The 17,726-nt window shown below is 36.3% G+C and overlaps 1 pseudogene; it reads right to left on the minus strand.

The window, feature by feature from the left end:
- Window positions 1-8,117: 8,117 nt before the first annotated feature.
- LOC148106909 (protocadherin-11 X-linked pseudogene) lies at window positions 8,118-9,218 on the minus strand (annotated as a pseudogene).
- Between the last annotated feature and the right edge of the window lie 8,508 nt (window positions 9,219-17,726).

A 17,726-nucleotide genomic window follows, 5' to 3' on the forward strand; every position in this document is an offset into this window, starting at 1 on the left:
TGGAGGAGATAATGCTAAGTGAAATAAGTCAAGCAGAGAAAGACAACTATCATATGATTTCTCTCATCTATGGAACATAAGAACTAGGATGATCAGTAGGGGAAGAAAGGGATAAAGAAAGGGGGGGTAATCAGAAGGGGGAACGAAACATGAGAGACTATGGACTATGAGAAACAAACTGAGGGCCTCAGAGGGGAGGGGGGTGGGGGAATGGGATAGACCGGTGATGGGTAGTAAGGAGGGCACATATTGCATGGTGCACTGGGTGTTATATGCAACTAATGAATCATCAAGCCTTACATCGGAAACCAGGGATGTACTGTATGGTGACTAACATAATATAATAAAAAATCATTAAAAAATAAAAAAAAAAGAAGAGAGGGGGAGAGGGAGAGAGGGAGATATGGATTTATGAATTAGTGTATCCTGAATTGAGCCAGGGACTTCTAGTCTAGGGAGGGCACATTGTGGATATACCTTGATCTGAGTACACACACTTGAAAAACTGTGGGTCTTTTATTCAATGGTGAAGAATGAAACCCAAACACAGTGAGATGATGCCAAACACTAACTCTACAGGTTAAATAATGAAATATCATGTACACCTGATTAGATGTGATGAAACAAGCACTTTATCTCTGTGGTCTTCCACCTAGAAACCCATAAATGCAGTCTAATCAAGAGAAATTTTAAAAAGTCCTAATTGAGGGACACTCTACAAACCTCACCATTATTTCTCAAAACTGTCAATTCCATCATTAACAGAAAATGTTTGAGAAATTGTCACAGTCTATAGGAGCCAAAGGAGCCATGACCACAAAGTGTAATGTAGAATCCTTGCTGGGATCCTAAAACAGGAAAAGGACGCTAGGAAAAAACTAAGGAAACCTGAATAAACTATGAACTTCAATTGATAGCAATGTATCAGCATTGGTTCATTAATTGTGACAAATATTCCATGTTAATAATAGAGGAAATTGGGAATGCGGTATTCAGAAACTGTATTATATTTGCAATTTTTCTATAAATCTAAAACTTTTCAAAAACGTTTATGAAGAAAATGTAACACAAGCAGATCTCTGAATTACTTATGTTGCTGACAGGTTTAAACTTCCATTTGTGGTTTTCTTTATTTTTGTCTTTTGCTTCTGTTTTTCCCAATTAACTTTAGAATACTTTGATAGGCAAAACATGAATTAAGACTGTGCACAAATTAAACTTCAGTTGTTCTTATGCAGCTATAGGTCCTCAAATACTTAAAATTGCAATGGAATTTATAATTCAAATTACAGAGATTACACTATGAACCAGCTTGCCCATTTCACTTTTGTTGTTTTTTTGTTTTTGCTTTGATTTGTTTGAAGCAATTTCCTTACACCATTAATATTTAATTTTATAAATCAGTGTGACCAGTTCTGGCAATAAAAGTAGCATATTCCATGTTTTTAATGAAACTAAATATTAGCTTACTAACTTTTCCACTTGAAATACTACAAATTTTTAACATTCTTTTCCAATAGGGCACTTTTTCTCCATTCACGAAGTATATATTCATCATATTCACTTTTTCAAGCTTTTAGAGTTCTTGCCAAGGTTATTATGGATATAGTTATTATGCATATAATGTCTGTATGCAACCTGGTGATTCCTAATCTATGCATTATTATTCACTAAAGCTTGTGTCTTTCCCCAAAGGGTTGGAGTCAGGCTGAGAAATAACACAAATTAACCTACACATGTATTATACTTCTTTCAAAATTCCAATCTCTCTCTCTCTCTCTTTTTTAATTCCAATCTCTTTTTGCCAAAAGCAAATGTTTCGCTTAATTTAAAATTTGTTTCTTTCCTTCCTTCATCAGTTAATCCTTGGGGAGAATGAGTAAATTAATATTACAATAATGGAAAGATAAGTGAAAAAAAGACAAAATTCACCAGATTATGTCCTCTATAACTTAATCAAATGTGAGGACTAATAAAAATGCCAAATGCAAATGAGTATTTACTGACCCTATGCAGCTTGAGAGGTTTCAGTGTACTAGGATTCTCTCCATTTAGTCAAAGTAAGAGTGAAGCCAGGAGTGAAGTTATTTTTTTAAAGATTTTATTTACTTGACAGAGAGAGAGAATGAGCAGGGGGAGAGGAGCAGAGGGAGAGAGAGAAGCAGGCATCCCACTGAGCAGGAAGCCCAATGTGGGGTTCTATCCCAGGACCCCTGGATCACGACCTGGACCGAAGGCAGACACTTAATCAACTGAGCCACCAAATGGTCCCAGGAATGAAGTTATTTTATTACACAAATATTAACTTTTTCCAGAAATGTATTTCATTTGCATGCTCAAGGCTTGTACAGAGAAATCCGTAGGTAGTTTTTTGCTTGAAATCAGACAATAAGCCTATTCAGGAGTAAATAAATATCTCTTGGAAGATGCAAAATAAATGTTCTAAAATACTACAATGTTGGTCAATAACTCTAAAAAGTGAATAAAATGACATTTAATTCAAAGAATTGTATTGAAGAGAGTATCAGAGTAAACAAAAAAATAAGCTAATTCACAGAAGTATTCCACAAAAAAGTGTATTTTACTTTATGTAAATAAAAAATGAAATTAAAACATATGAATTTTGAATTAAAAAACACACAATAAAATCCATTTCTATTTCTCATAATTTTATTAATACTTATATCAATGACTAAGAAAACATGCAATACAGAACCTGAAATAGAACAATTAATACTCATTTGCTGCTGGACTGCATACTACCATCCTTGGTCACACACTATCCAGTGTTCTCACTTCCAAAGCAGGGCTAGAGCTGCTTTAGGATATTATTCACTTTCAGATTATGTATGATGTCACAGAAGAGGAATCTTTCCAAAATATGAAGATTAATACATATTTCATAAAATTCTAAGTATTTTAAGCAGGGGTAGCATAAATTTCACACATTTTATCCTATGTGTCACATACAATTGCTAAACAAGTGACTTCATTTTTTTTTTCATTTGTGCACACACATTTTTCTGAGCAGACTTTTCATAAATACTTTTGTTATTTTCAATTTACACTGATTTGAAAAATCACATTTACAAAAATCACATGACTAGTTAGTATAAGAAAGCTACTATGAATAACTATCTTAAGGCCTCTGCATAAAATCTCTCTGGTTTGGTAATTGGTACATAATGTGAAAAGGTTCCTGTCCAAATATAGTTCAGCTTCTCTTGCTTCCATGTTTTCCAGGGCAATCATGCCAGTTGGAAATAGCCAAAATAATGTCTAATGATTGTGATAAAAAGTTTATCTAGGATGCAGAGAAAGGGGAATCCTCTTACACTATTGGTGGGAATGCAAACTGGTTCAGCCACTCTGGAAAACAGTACGGAGTTTCCTCAAAAAGTTAAAAATATCCTGCCACATTACTGAATTGCTCTGTAAGTTCTAGTAGTTTGAGAGTGGAGTCTTTTGGGTTTTCCATATAAAGTATCATGTCATCTGTGAAGAGAGACAGTTTGACTTCTTCTTTGCCAATTTGAATACCTTTTTTCCCTTTTTGTTGTCTGATTACAGTTATAAGGACTTCTAGTACTATGTTGAATAATAATGGCGAGAGTGGGCATCATTGTCGTGTTCCTGATCTTAAGGGAAAGGCTTTCAGCTTTTCCCCATTGAGAATGATATTCACAGTAGGCTTTTCATAGATGGTTTTTATCCCAAAGATACATAACGTAGTGAAGAGAAGGGCCATATGCACTCCAATGTTCATAGCAGCTTCATCCACAATAACTAAATTGTGGAAGGAGGTGAGATGCCCTTCAACAGATGACTGGATTAAGAAGATGTGGTCCATATATGCAATGGAATATTACTCAGCCATCAGAAAGAATGATTACCCAACATTTGCAGGAACATGGACAGTACTGGAGTATAGTATGCTAATGTCCATTGACAGATGAATGGATAAAGATGTGAATATATATATATATATATATATATATATATATATATATATATATGTGTGTGTGTGTGTGTGTGTGTGTGTGTTATTCAGCCATGAAAAAGAATGAAATCTTGCCATTTGCAATGACATGGATGGAACTAGAGTGTATTATGCTAAGTGAAAGAAGTCAGTCAGAGAAAGATAAATACCATATGATTTCATTCATATGTGGAATTTCAGAAACAAAACAGGTGCACATAGGGGAAGGGAAGGAAAATAAAATGAGATAAAAATGAAGAGGGAGGCAAACCATAAAAAACTCTTAACTCTTAAGAAACAAACTGAGGGTTGTTGGAGGAGAGGGGTTTGGGGGGAAGGGATAATTGGGTGATAGGCAATAAGGAGGGCACTTGATGTAATGAGCACTGGGTGTTATATGCAACTGATGAATCACTAAACTCTGCCTCTGAAACTAATAAAAGTAAATGCAAAATTAAAAAAAAATAAAACATGTCATTATCTTAAAAAAAGTTTGTCTAAATGTAAGTTTATCCAAACATAACTATAAATTTGGTTTGGAACAAATATGAAAGAAGAAAGACAAAAAATGATAACCATATGGAAAATGTATATGTAAAGAGTGTAAAATGTAAATCTGAAGAGGGTAAAAAAAGAATATAACCAAATAAATGCTTATAAATGTATATTAAGAGATATATGAACATTCAGTCTTAATATAAACAAAAAAACTAATGTTGAAATATACATGTCGATAAAATGTACATAATTTTCCATTGAATGAAAGTTTTTTTTCATTTTAAAGATTTTATTTATTTATTTATTTATTTATTTATTTATTTATTTTGAGAGAGAGAGAGAGAGAGAGAGAATGAGTGGTGGGGCCAAACCCAAGCTGAAACCAAGAGTCAGATGCTTAACAGACTGAGCCACCCAGGCGCTCTGAATGAAAGGATATTTTTGGCCTGTGACATGATGTATTTTAAGGACTATACATTTTACTTATTCTTTTAGTTATGCTTTTTTCTCATTTTAATGAAAGGGTCTGACAAATATTAGTTTGGGAAAGCAGAGAAGCTCTTTGTTACTGTTACCAGTACACCATAGCACTAGTCATTTAACAACCACGTTTTCTAGCCAATTTACATTAACAAAAAAAATTAAATAACTAAATTAGACTACGCAAAATATAGTCTCTAAATTTATTACACTTTGTATAATATTTGCTTGTTTTTAAAATACTAGCACTGTATTAGCTGAAACTTGAAAATGTTCAAGAAAAAAATGTGTATGCACTTAGCATATAAGATAAAGTGTTTAAATACATACTTACAAATGTAGGATATTAACTCTATAGCTAGTAAATTAATAATCACATATAACTGAATATGGCCACAAAACAGAATAACCAATCTGGCTGAACATATTATTATCATACTGTCATTCAATTTGAAACCCTAATTTCAAACTAAATCATTTCAAGAGAAATGTTTTTGACTGACGGTAAAATAAGACTTTTTGTAGTTCTGAGACTAAACATTTTGCACATCAAAAGAGTCACCTGTGAATTTTGTCAACATGTAGCTCTGTCCATTCAAAGAAAGAATTTGCAATGTGATAAGAAAGATGTCATCAGATCCGAAGCCTTGAAGTTATAGGTTGTCAAGGACAGACCCAGTGGAAGCTTAGAAAGAGAATGCATAGGAAAAAATAACTGGGCTCACACCCCTTGCCTCTTTGGCTACTCTAACCTGCTTCCATTCAAAGCCTCTCTGGTACAAACCCAGAAGAGGGTGCCCAGTCATTTAATATTCAAAACATAATCTAAGTCTGACTATATACTCAGAGTTAGAAAGGTGATAAGAACATATAAGATGTATAGTTTTCTGAATGTTTCCAAATATATGTTGCAGAGCAGTGCTTTAAATATATGCTTTCTGATTTTTAAAAAAAAGAGCATATTTGTTCATTCCTATATTTTTAGGAAAGGTACCAAAACTTCAAAAAATTTTAGATATTAGAATTTAAGAGCCACCCTTTATAACTCAATAAATCACACTATATGAAAATATTCACAAACATCTAACTTTTGTTCTTCTGATTTTCATTCACATGGATAATAACCATTCATATTCTTGGCATGTTATTTATGATCTTTTAGTTTCTCCTTTTTATCTAATATTTATTTATTTATTTGTTTATTTTTGTGTGGGTAGATCTTCCCAAAGATATGGAAAGAAAAATTGTGGAAATAACCACAATAGAAGATAAAATTTTCATTCATATTATCTTTGCAAGTTTTTAGAGAAAAAACATTCTAGAATCTACTGGAAGCTCTGATTTTGTCATTCTGGATTTCTTTATCTTCCTCAAGTTTAAAATTACCATCACCAATAGCAACAGCAATATCAATACAAATACACAGTCTTATTTCAATAAAGTTTCAAAAATCATTAGTCCTTCAGGGTTCACATGCACCTGGGATATAATTCATTCTAAATTCCTTTGAACATTAACAAACACAAAGGAGAAAAAATCTATAATAATCAATTTGAAATTTCACTAATTAAAATCTAGTTAAAAGATAAATTATTCTACACACCAAATCAAGGATGATTTAAAGAGCATCACAGTGGGAACAATATATTCTCAAACACTACATAAACTGCTGGGCACATGAAAAGTAGCATTCTCAACATTCATTTGAAATCTTCACCAAAGAAATAATAAATTTACTATAGTTTGTTACAACATTTACACAGTTTAGTCATAAATTAAATATCTTCAAGTTACATTACAAATTCTACATCTAATTTAACCAACAAGAAACATTCACTCCCCCAACTGAAACATTAATGGTTTCTTGTTTACTGTAATACTGAAACGAACATTTTCTTGATTTTGCTATGGAAGAAAATTAAATTGGTGGTGTTTCTGTACATTGATGAAATATGCACATAGAAGATCATGGCCAAGTAAGAAGACAAAAAGAATATAAATTACAGACAATAGAAGCAAACCGGCATTCCCTAGGAATATTACTATATTCTATGTTAAGAAGGACATATTTTGTTTCATACATGAGATTTTGTGGGGTTTTCTTTTTTTGAATGTGTTATTGAGGTATTTCTTATCCATTCCAAGAAGCAATCATGAACCTCATTTTTCCCTCTGCACATCTCCTGAAAATTCTATATTGTAACACATTTGATATAGATTTATAATTACATCCCTTGAAAAGTTCCTTCCTAACTTCCATCTTGTTATCTGTGGTTTTCCTCAGTAAGTTGAGCTAGAATGAAAAAAAAAAATTCCCTTAGTTTTACAGGTTTAGAATATAGTTTTATCTACACTTACTTTTATTTCTTTATTTTTTTACTGAACATATTTCTGTATCAGCCTATTCCCCTGTCAAATCAACATTTAAATCTTCCTGATATTCTCTAAGAACATAGCAGTTTATGTCATAGCTGTAAAAGAATCATGCATTAAATGCGTCTACATTCCTTGTGACTTTCTAGGCTGTTATATACAAACTCCAGAAGCTAAAGATCCAATTAATGGAATATAGGCTTAAAATGGCAGATATAATGTGGTTTGTGATGCATTTTACCCTAAACTACAAAAATAAGTTTAAAAAAGAGATCCTTTTTAGTGAATAGTTGCCTTTTCAGGTAGTTATTGCACTTCACTGTCTCGAACTCTACTGAAGAGTAGAGAATTAGGTTATAGACATAAATCTGTACAGTTCATATATGTTACTGAAAATGTATATACATTTTACGAAAATGTACATATTTTCTGAAATAAAAGTAGAAAACATAAGAAACAGAGACAAAAAATGTTCTAAGAAATATTTACACTCCCTACTATGCATTTTTGTAAAAACACGAATAGCAAAATGCTGGAGACAAATAACAAATATCAAACAAAAAGACAAAAATTCTACCATCCTAGTACCTTCTAATGTTATCTGAACAAAAATTTATATAAACTAAGGATACTCTTGGAAAATCAGATATCACTATTAGTCTACTTGCTATGTACTTAGTCCATAAAAAATCAAAATGGGACAAATCAGTAAGGTTGCACATGGTACAAATAAACAAAAATACAGTGCATCAGGAATTATATACACTACATGTTAATATCTGTCATAATAAACCTTTCTGTACAAGTGGATGTGAATTTTTCAATTTCTTTTTCATATACATTCTGAATTAAGAAAATTGTAAATTTATTTTTAGCTTTTTTTTTTAAAGATTTTATTTATTTGACAGAGAGAGACAGCCAGCAAGAGAGGGAACACAAGCAGGGGGAGTGGGAGAGGAAGGAGCAGGCTCCCAGCAGAGGGGCCCGATGTGGGGCTCGATCCCAGAACGCCGGGATCATGCCCTGAGCCGAAGGCAGACGCTTAACGACTGTGCCACCCAGGCGCCCCTATTTTTAGCTTTTGACTAAGTGACTCGCTCTAGACTTCATTCTGGTATCTGCTTCTATTTACATAGCTATTTACAAACCTAACAATTTGAAATATTCATTGAAATTGGATCTTCAATTTTTGTTGTATACATCCTATTGGAAAATGTGAAGTAGCCATTTTAGCTTTATAAAGGATGTTCTTCCATAATGGGGAATCACCCCTACAGGGTCTGGCCTGTTGGGCTAGATTGAATGTTGTCAAGAGAATAGCTTTACTTGACTAATCACTAGGATGAAGTCCTTCAGACATGGTGTAAAACTGAGATCTTGCACTACCTTGCACTCCCTGATCAATAGAAAGTAGTATATCAGCTCCAGAACCTTGCCCCGACCTTGCTGCAAAGCCTTTGGTGTCTTCCTAGGGCTGTGATGGAAGACAGCAGCCTGTGGCAAAGGAAGGCTGAAGTGGATTGCAGCAGCCTGTGCCTGGAGGGGGGCTGTATTGGAGGACTGAGGCCTGTGCTGGTGGAGGGCTGTGGTGCAGTGTAATAGCCTGAGTCACTGGAAGGCTGTGGCTGAGACAAATGGTCTGTGTCACTGGAGGGCTACAGCAGCAAGCAGAGGTCTTTGACAGGGATGGGCTGTGGCATAGAGCAGGGACTTCTGCCTGTGAAGGGCTGGAATGAGTCAGAGAAGCTGGCATCCAGCAGGTATCAGAATGGCCCAAGATGAGACATTCTTGAGTGCAGTTGTCAGAGGCCTCTTCCACAGTTGGTTGAACAGTTATTTCTGTAGCTGTTGGGATGGAAAACAAATAAAATTTATATTTCCAAAGCATATTTTTTTCAGACAAACTAGATTTTATTTAAAAAAAAAATTTATTATGTTATGTTAGTCACCATACATCCAAGGCATATTTTTATTAGCTACTTAAAGCAAATCATATTGTTATAGGAATAGCGAATTACATATAAATACATCAAAGACTTACAGTATTTTCACAATTGGTACTTGATTTGTCAAGAGGTAATTCCTAGGAAAACATAAATAATCAGGAGTGGGTGGATGGGCGTCTCATTTTTATAATTAGAATACTTTGACCTAGTCTCCCAAATGTAGGTATTTTTCACTGTGTTTGACTATAAATAGAATCTAGGGTCATTGACCTATATATATAAGTCAGTTGTAATGTGGTTCCTAACTAACACGAAGAGAGGACATAAAAATAAAATGAATGAGGGGCGCCTGGGTGACACAGCGGTTAAGCATCTGTCTTCGGCTCAGGGTGTGATCCCAGCATTACGGGATCGAGCCCCACATCAGGCTCCTCCGCTATGAGCCTGCTTCTTCCTTTCCCACTCCCCCTGCTTGTGTTCCCTCTCTTGCTGGCTGTCTCTATCTCTGTCGAATAAATAAGTAAAATCTTTAAAAAAAAATGAATAAATAAATAAAATGAATGAGAAAACCAGGCATAGAAATATATAATGAATTAACCAATTACAGCTCACAATTTGGTTAATAATATAATTAATTAATGAGAATAAACCTAAGAATAAATTAAGTTAATTTGGAAAAATAGTTTATTTAACTCTAAGATACAGCTTTTAGTTTCAAGAATGAAATATAGCTATAATTATCTCAAAGATAAATGATTCCTATATTCCTCATTTTCTGAAATCCTGATAAACTACAGATCTAAATTACTTAGCTTTAAACCATAAAACTTTCTAAAACTCTTTTATAAGGTTTCTGTAGGGGTGCCTGGGTGGCACAGCCGTTAAGCGTCTGCCTTCGGCTCAGAGCGTGATCCCGGCATTGTGGGATCGAGCCCCACATCAGGCTCCTCTGCTACGAGCCTGCTTCTTCCTCTCCCACTCCCCCTGCTTGTGTTCCCTCTCTCGCTGGCTGTCTCTATCTCTGTCAAATAAAATAAATAAAATCTTAAAAAAAAAGGTTTCTGTAAAGTTTTCAAATGCCAATGGGTATGAAATATCAATAAGCATACCATAGAAAGACTAGCAAAATGAAGGTAGAGAAGATATATAAATATAAAACTTGACTTTAGAGTAAGGAATGCTACCAGGTACAATGAAGGAAATTACCTCATGACAAAAAAGCCGGTTTTCTGAGAAGAAATAACAATCCTAAAAATTAAAAATAGAAATACAGCTTCCTACAAATCCTCAACAGGATAAAAGATCCAGGTACTGTCATTATCTCATCACATTTAAAACCAAAGAATATAGCATGAAATAACAAAATCATTAAAGATTAATTCACTCCATTAGATAATCACTTATCTTTATTTACAGGACACTTAAAAATTGTCACTATCACATTGACATTTAAGATAGCCTATATTTTTTGCATAGTTATATTTGAGAAGTAGTTGGGAAGATAGAATTTTATGTATATTGGGTGATATTCAATAATAAAAGCAAACACGGAAATATTTGAACACACATAACTACACATTAAAACAAAATTTACAGTACGGGTCATCAAAAACTACTCATCCAGCAGCCTTAAATTTTGCAACAAAATAAGACATAGTTTCAATATTTGCCTATATATGATTAGGAAATTTATACAAAATCATTTTCACAGAAAGAAGCTATGATTTATGGGCATTCTTTTTTAAAAGTTTTTATTTAAATTCCAGTTAACATACAATGTAATGTTAATTTCAGGTGTACTTTATCACGTTCAACACTTTCATACAACACCTATTGCACATCTCAAGTGCACTCCTTAATTCCCAACACTTATTTAACCCACATCTCACCCACCACCCTTCGGGTAACCATCAGTTTGTAATCTACAATTAAGAGTCTGTTTCTTGGTTTGCCAGTCTCTCTTTCCCTTTGCTTCTTTTTCTTAAATTCCACTAATGAGTGAAATCATACGGTATTTATCTTACTCTGCCTGACATATTTCACTTAGCATAATACTCTCTAGCTCAATCTATGTCATTATAAAAGCAAGATTTCATTCTGTTTAATGGCTGAGTAATATTCCATTTCATATAAATACCATATATTCTTTATCCATTCATTGGTCCATGGACATTTGGGCTGTTTCCATAATTTGGCTATTGCAGATAATGCTGTTATAAATATTGGGGTGCATGTGTACCTTTAAATTAGTATTTTTGAATTCTTTGGGTAATTATCTAGTATTGCAATTGCTGGATCATGCAGTAATTCAATTTTTAACTTTCTGAGGAACCGCCACACTGTTTTCCACAGTGGCTGTGTCAGTTTGCATTCCCATCAAAGGTGCAAGGGTATTACCCAATCTCCGCACCCTCACCAACACCTGTTGTTTCTTGTATTGTTGATTTTAGCCATTCTAACATGTGTTATGTGATATCACCTGGTAGTTTTGATTTGCATTTTCCAGATGATCAGTGATGTTTAACACCTTCTCATGTGTCTGTTGGCCATCTTTTTATCTTCTTAGGAAAAATGTATACTCATATCTTCTGCCAATGTTTAATTTGGATTATCTGATTTGGGGTTGTTTAGTTTTAAGTTTTTTATATATTTTGGTTACTAACCCTTTATCAGATACATCATTTGTAACTATATTCTCCTATTCTGTAGGTTTTCTTTTAGTTTTGATTGTTTCCTTTACTAAGCAGAAGCTTTTTATCATGATTAAGTCCCAATAGTTTATTTTTGCTTTTGTTTCCTTTGTCTCAAGAGACTATCTAGAAAGAAGTTGCTACATCTGATGTCAAAGAGGTTACTGCCTCTTTTTTCCTCTAGAATTTTATTGTTTCAGGTCTCACATTTAGTTCTTTGATCCATTTTGAATTTACTATTTTGTATGGTGTAAAAAAAAGTGGTATAGTTTCATTATTTTGCATGTAGCTAACCAGTTTTCCCAACACCATTTGTTGAAGAGATTATCTTTTTCCCCTTGGATATCCTTTCCTGCTTTGAAGATCAGTTGTCTTATAATTGTGGGTTCATTTCTGAGATTTATCTTCTGTTCCACTGATCTACGTATCTACTTTTGTGCCGGTACCATATTGTTTTGATTACTGTAACATTGGAATATAGCTTAAAGTGTGAAATTGGGATGCTTCCGGCTGTTTTTTTCTTTTTCAAGGTTTCTTTGTGTATTCAGGGTCTTTTGTGGTTCCACACAAATTTCAGGATGGGTTGTTCTAGCTATGTGAAAAATGCTGTTGGTATTTTGATAGGGATTGCATTAAATGTGCAGGTTGCTTTGAGTAGTATAGACATTTCAAAAATATTTGTTCTTCCAATCCATGAGCATGGGATGTTTTATTTTTCCATTTCTTTGTGTCATCTTCAATTTCTTTCACCAGTGTCTTATAGCTTTCACAGTATGGGTCTTTCACCTCTTTTGTTAGGTTTATTCCTAGATATCTTACAGTTTTTGCTGCAATTGTAAATGAGATTGATTAATTAATTTCTCTTTCTGAAGCTTCATTATTGGTGTATAGCAATGCATCAGATTTCTGTATGTTCATTTTGTATCCTGTTACTTTACTGAATTCCTTTATCAATCTAGGAGTTTTTGGGTGGAGTCTTGGGGGTTTACTATATACGGTATGTCATGTGCAAATACTGAAAGTTTGACTTTTTCCTTGCCAATCTGGATGACTTTAATTTCTTTTTTGTTTTATGAATGCTGAGACTAGGACTTCTAGTACTATGTTAACACCGGTAAGAGTGGCTATCACTGTCTTTTTCCTGACCATAGGGGGAAAGCTCTGAGTTTTTCACCATTGGGGATGATATTAGCTATGGGGTTTTCATATATGGGTTTATTATGTTGAGATGTGTTCCCTCTAAACCTACTTTGTTGAGGGTTTTTTTTTTTTTATCATGGATGGATGTTGTACCTTGTCAAATGATTTTTCTGCATCTATTGAAATGATCATATGGCTCTTCTCCTTTCTTTTATTAATGTGGTATATCATGTTGATTGAGTTTGAATATTGAACCAACCTGAAACCTAGGAATAAATCTCACTTGATCATGTGAATGGTGTTTTCATTGTATGGTTGGATTTAATTTGCTAATATTTTATTGAGAATTTTTGCATCCATGTTCATCAGGGATCATGGCCCCTAGTTCTTTTTTAAGGGGGACTTTATCTGATTTGCAGTAATGCTAGCCTCATAAAATGAATTTGGAAAATTTCCTTCCTTTTCCATTTTTTTTGAATAGTTGAAAATAATAGGTATTAACTTTTCTTTAAATTTTTGGTAGAATTCTCCTGTGAAGCCATCTGGCCCTGAACATTTGTTTCTTGGGAGATTTTTTTTAATACTAATTCAATTTCCTTGCTGGTTACTGGTCTGTTCAAGATTTCTATTTCTTTCCTGTTTCAGTTTTTGTAGTTTACGTTTCTAGGAATGTATCCATTTCTTCTAGGTTGTCCAATTTGTTGGCATATGGTTTTCCATAATATTCTCTTACAACTATTTATATTTCTGTGGTATTGGTTATTATTTCTCCACTTTCATTTATGATTTTATTATTTGGGTCCTTTCTTTTTTCTTTTTGATATGTCTGGATAGAGGTTTACCAATTTTATTATTTTTCACAAAGAAATAGCTCTTCGTTTCATTGATGTGTTGTTTTGTTTCTTTAGTTTCTACATCATTTATTTATGCTCTAATTTTTATTAATGTACTTCCTTCTTACCACTTTAGGCTTCATTTATTGTACATTTTGTAGGTTCCTTAGTTGTAAGGTTAGGTTGTCTATAAGAGATTTTTCTTGCTTCCTGAGGTAGGCTTGCATTGCTATGTAATTCCTTCTTAGGACAACTTACGCTGTATAGCAAAGGTTTTGGAACATTGTGTTTATTTTTCATTTGTCTCCATGTATTTTTTAATTTTTCCATTGATTTTCTGGTTGACCCAGTCATTGCTTAATAGCATATTGTTTACACTCCACGTATTTATTGTTCTTCCTGATTTTTTCTTGTGATCAAATTCTAGCTTCAAAGCACTGGGCTCAGAAATATTGCATGGTATGATTTCAGTCTTTTTGTGTTTGTTCCAGCCTGGTATGAGATCTAACATGTGATCTACTCTGGAGAATATCACATGTTCACATGAAAAGAATGTGTATTCTGCTGTGTTAGGATGGAATTTTCTGAAGATATCTGTTAAGTCATTCTGGACCAGTGTGCCATTCAAAGCGATTGCTTCCTTGTTTATATTCTGTTTAAACAATCAATCCAGTTCGAGGAGTTAAGATGGTGGAGGAGTAGCGGTCCCCTTTTTCAGCTGGTCCCCTGAATCAAGTTGGATAGGTAGCAGACCAGCCTGAACATCCATGGAATCAACCTGAGATGCAGGAAGATACATCAGGATCTCTACAAATGAATGTCTCCAGTGCTGAGTATTGATGTACAAAGCAGGGAGCCATGAATCTGCGCACAGATATCAGAAGATAAACAGAAGGGGAAGGGAGCTGCCATGTTGGAGTGCCAGGAAGCAGTAGTCACCTGCACTGGGGAGCGGGCTGACTCGTGGACCGTCACCCGTGAGACAGGGGACTGAGACCGTGAGCCAGGGAACACGCGCGACCAGTCTGAAAACCAGAGCTCTGGAGTGCACGTGAACCACACTGAAACAAAGTTTCAGAGCGTGCAGGGGCGGCTGGTGGTTGGCGGTGTTAGAAACACAAAGGACAGAGACGAGCTTGCCCTGAAAGTGAGGGCTGACACACCAGCTGTGCAGTACACAACCTGGAACACTGCAGGGTTTTTAGAAGCACCAATAGAAACAGAGTTAAAGAGGCCAGAAGAGATCAGTGGAGAGCGGACTGTGATCCCTCTGTTCTGAGACAGAAGCTGAGATTCTGCCACTGCTGCTCTGACTCTCAGAAGAGGCACAGCAAACCACCAGGGAGAGCCGCCAGAGAACAAAAGTCTGGAAATACCGGCTCACAGTGTGCCCATCCCCATCCCCCCTCGCAGGGGACAGGGAGACTCTACCCAAACAGGGTGGCATGAGTATCAGCACAGCAGGCCCCTCCCCCAGAAGGCAGGCTGAAAAATCAAGAAGCCCACATCCCTAAGATCCCTAAAAAACACGTGCACACTGACTGGGTCCTGGTCAATAATTTGGGCTATGGACAACCCTGCAACCTCTCCTCATCAGAATGAGGAGAAGGAGAAATCCCGCCCAGCAAAAAAAAGACAATGTGTCTGTGGCCTCTGCCACAGAACTGATGGATATGGATATAAGCAAATTATCAAAAATGGAGTTCAGAGTAACAATGGTCGAGATGACATGTACACTTGAAAAAAATATTAACGAAAATATTAATGATAATATAGAATCTCTAAGGGCGGAAATGTGAGCAAATCTGGCAGAAATTAAAAATGCTATAAATCAAATGCAGTCAAAACTAGATGCTCTGACGGCCACGGTAAATGAGGCAGAAGAACAAATCAGCAAATAGGAGGTTGGATTCGTAGAAGAGAAAGCTAAAATAGAAACTTGGCTCAAAAATATCCAATCTCAAGAATGTAGGTTATGGGAGATAACTGACTCAATGAAACATTCCAATGTCAGAATCATCGGCATCCCCGAGGGGGTGGAGAAAAACAGAGGCCTAGAAGAGATATTTGAACAAATTGTAGCTGAAAGCTTCCCTAATCTAGCAAAGGAAATAAGCATTCATGTCCAAGAGGCAGAGAGGACCCCTCCCAAGCTCAACCATGACAAACCTACACCACGTCACATCACAGTGCAATTCGCAAATATTAGATCCAAGGATACAGTATTGAAAGCAGCCAGGGCAAAGAAAGTTATCACGTACAAAGGCAAAAATATTAGGATTATGTCAGACCTGTCTACACAGACCTGAAATGAGAGAAAGGGTTGGGGGGGGGGCATTTTTAAATCTCTTTCAGGGAAAAACATGCAGTCAAGTTTCCTTTATCCACCAAGGCTGTCAGTCAGAATTGATGGAGACATAAGGACTTTCCATAATTGCCAGTCACTGACCAATTTCGTAACCACCAAACCAGCCCTACAGGAGACATTAAGGGGGGTTCTATAAAAGTAAAAAGGCCTGAAATGTGATACAAAACAGAAAGTTAAAAACTACAGAAACAAAGAATTTACAGGCAACATACATCATTAAAATCTTATTTCTCGGGAGGGAGTTAAGATGGCGGAGGAGTAAGGGACCCCTTTTACAACCGGTCCCCTGAGTCGAGCTGGATAGGTACCAGACCAGCCTGAATATCCACGGAATCAGCCTGAGACGAAGGAAGATACATCTGGATCTCTACAAATGAACATCTCCAGTGCTGAGTATTGAGGTATGAAGCGGGGAGATGTGAAACCACGCAGACATCAGAAGATAAACAGAAGGGGGAGGGAGCCGCCACGTTCGGGTGCCGGGAAGCGGTAGCCACCTGTACTAGGGAGGAGGTGGACTTGCGGACAGCACCCTTAAGAGAACAGACTGAGACTGTGAGCCGTGAGCGCTCACCACCAGACTTCTCACGGAACTTCAGTGTGCTCACTGGAACCAGACTGAGACTGGGAGCTCCGGGAGTGTGCAGGGCAACTGGAGGCTGGCAGCTGGCGGTGTTAGAAACACAAAGGACAGAGACGCAACAGCCCTGGAAGAGAGGGCTGGGACTCCGGGTGTGGGGCACACATCCCGGGACGCTGCAGGGTTGAGCAACACCAACAGTAACGGAGTTAAAGTGGCCAGAACATCAGTGGAGAATGGTCTGCAATCCCTCTGTTCTGAGACAGTGGCTGAGAGTCAGCCACTGCTGCTCTGACTCTTCAGAAAAGGCACATCAAACAGGCAGAGAAAGCCGCCAGAGAACAAAAGCCTGGAAATACCGGCTCACAGTGTGCCCATCCCCATCCCACCTCGCAGGGGACAAGAGACTCTACCCAAACAGGGCTGCCTGAGTACCAGCACGGCAGGCCCCTCCCCCAGAAGACAGGCTGAAAAATCAAGAAACCCACATCCCTGGGCGCCTGGGTGGTGCAGACCTTAAGCGTCTGTCTTCGGCTCAGGGCGTGATCATGGCATTCCGGTATCAAGGTCCTCATCGTCCTCCTCTGCTGGGAGCCTGCTTCTTCCTCTCCCACTCCCCTGCTTGTGTTCCCTCTCTTGCTGGCTGTATCTCTGTCACATAAATAAATAAAAACCTTAAAAAAAAAAAAAAGAAACCCACATCCCTAAGATCCCTATAAAACAAGTGCACACTGCCTGGGTCCCAGTCAATAATTTGGAATCTGGACAACCCCACAACCTCTCCTCATCAGAATGACGAGAAGGAGAAGTCCCCCCCAGCAAAGAAAAGACAATGAGAC

The sequence above is a fragment of the Ursus americanus genome, chromosome X (assembly GCF_024610735.1).
Source record: "Ursus americanus isolate L20-20 chromosome X, mUrsAme1.1.p, whole genome shotgun sequence".
NCBI classification, from domain to species: domain Eukaryota; kingdom Metazoa; phylum Chordata; class Mammalia; order Carnivora; family Ursidae; genus Ursus; species Ursus americanus.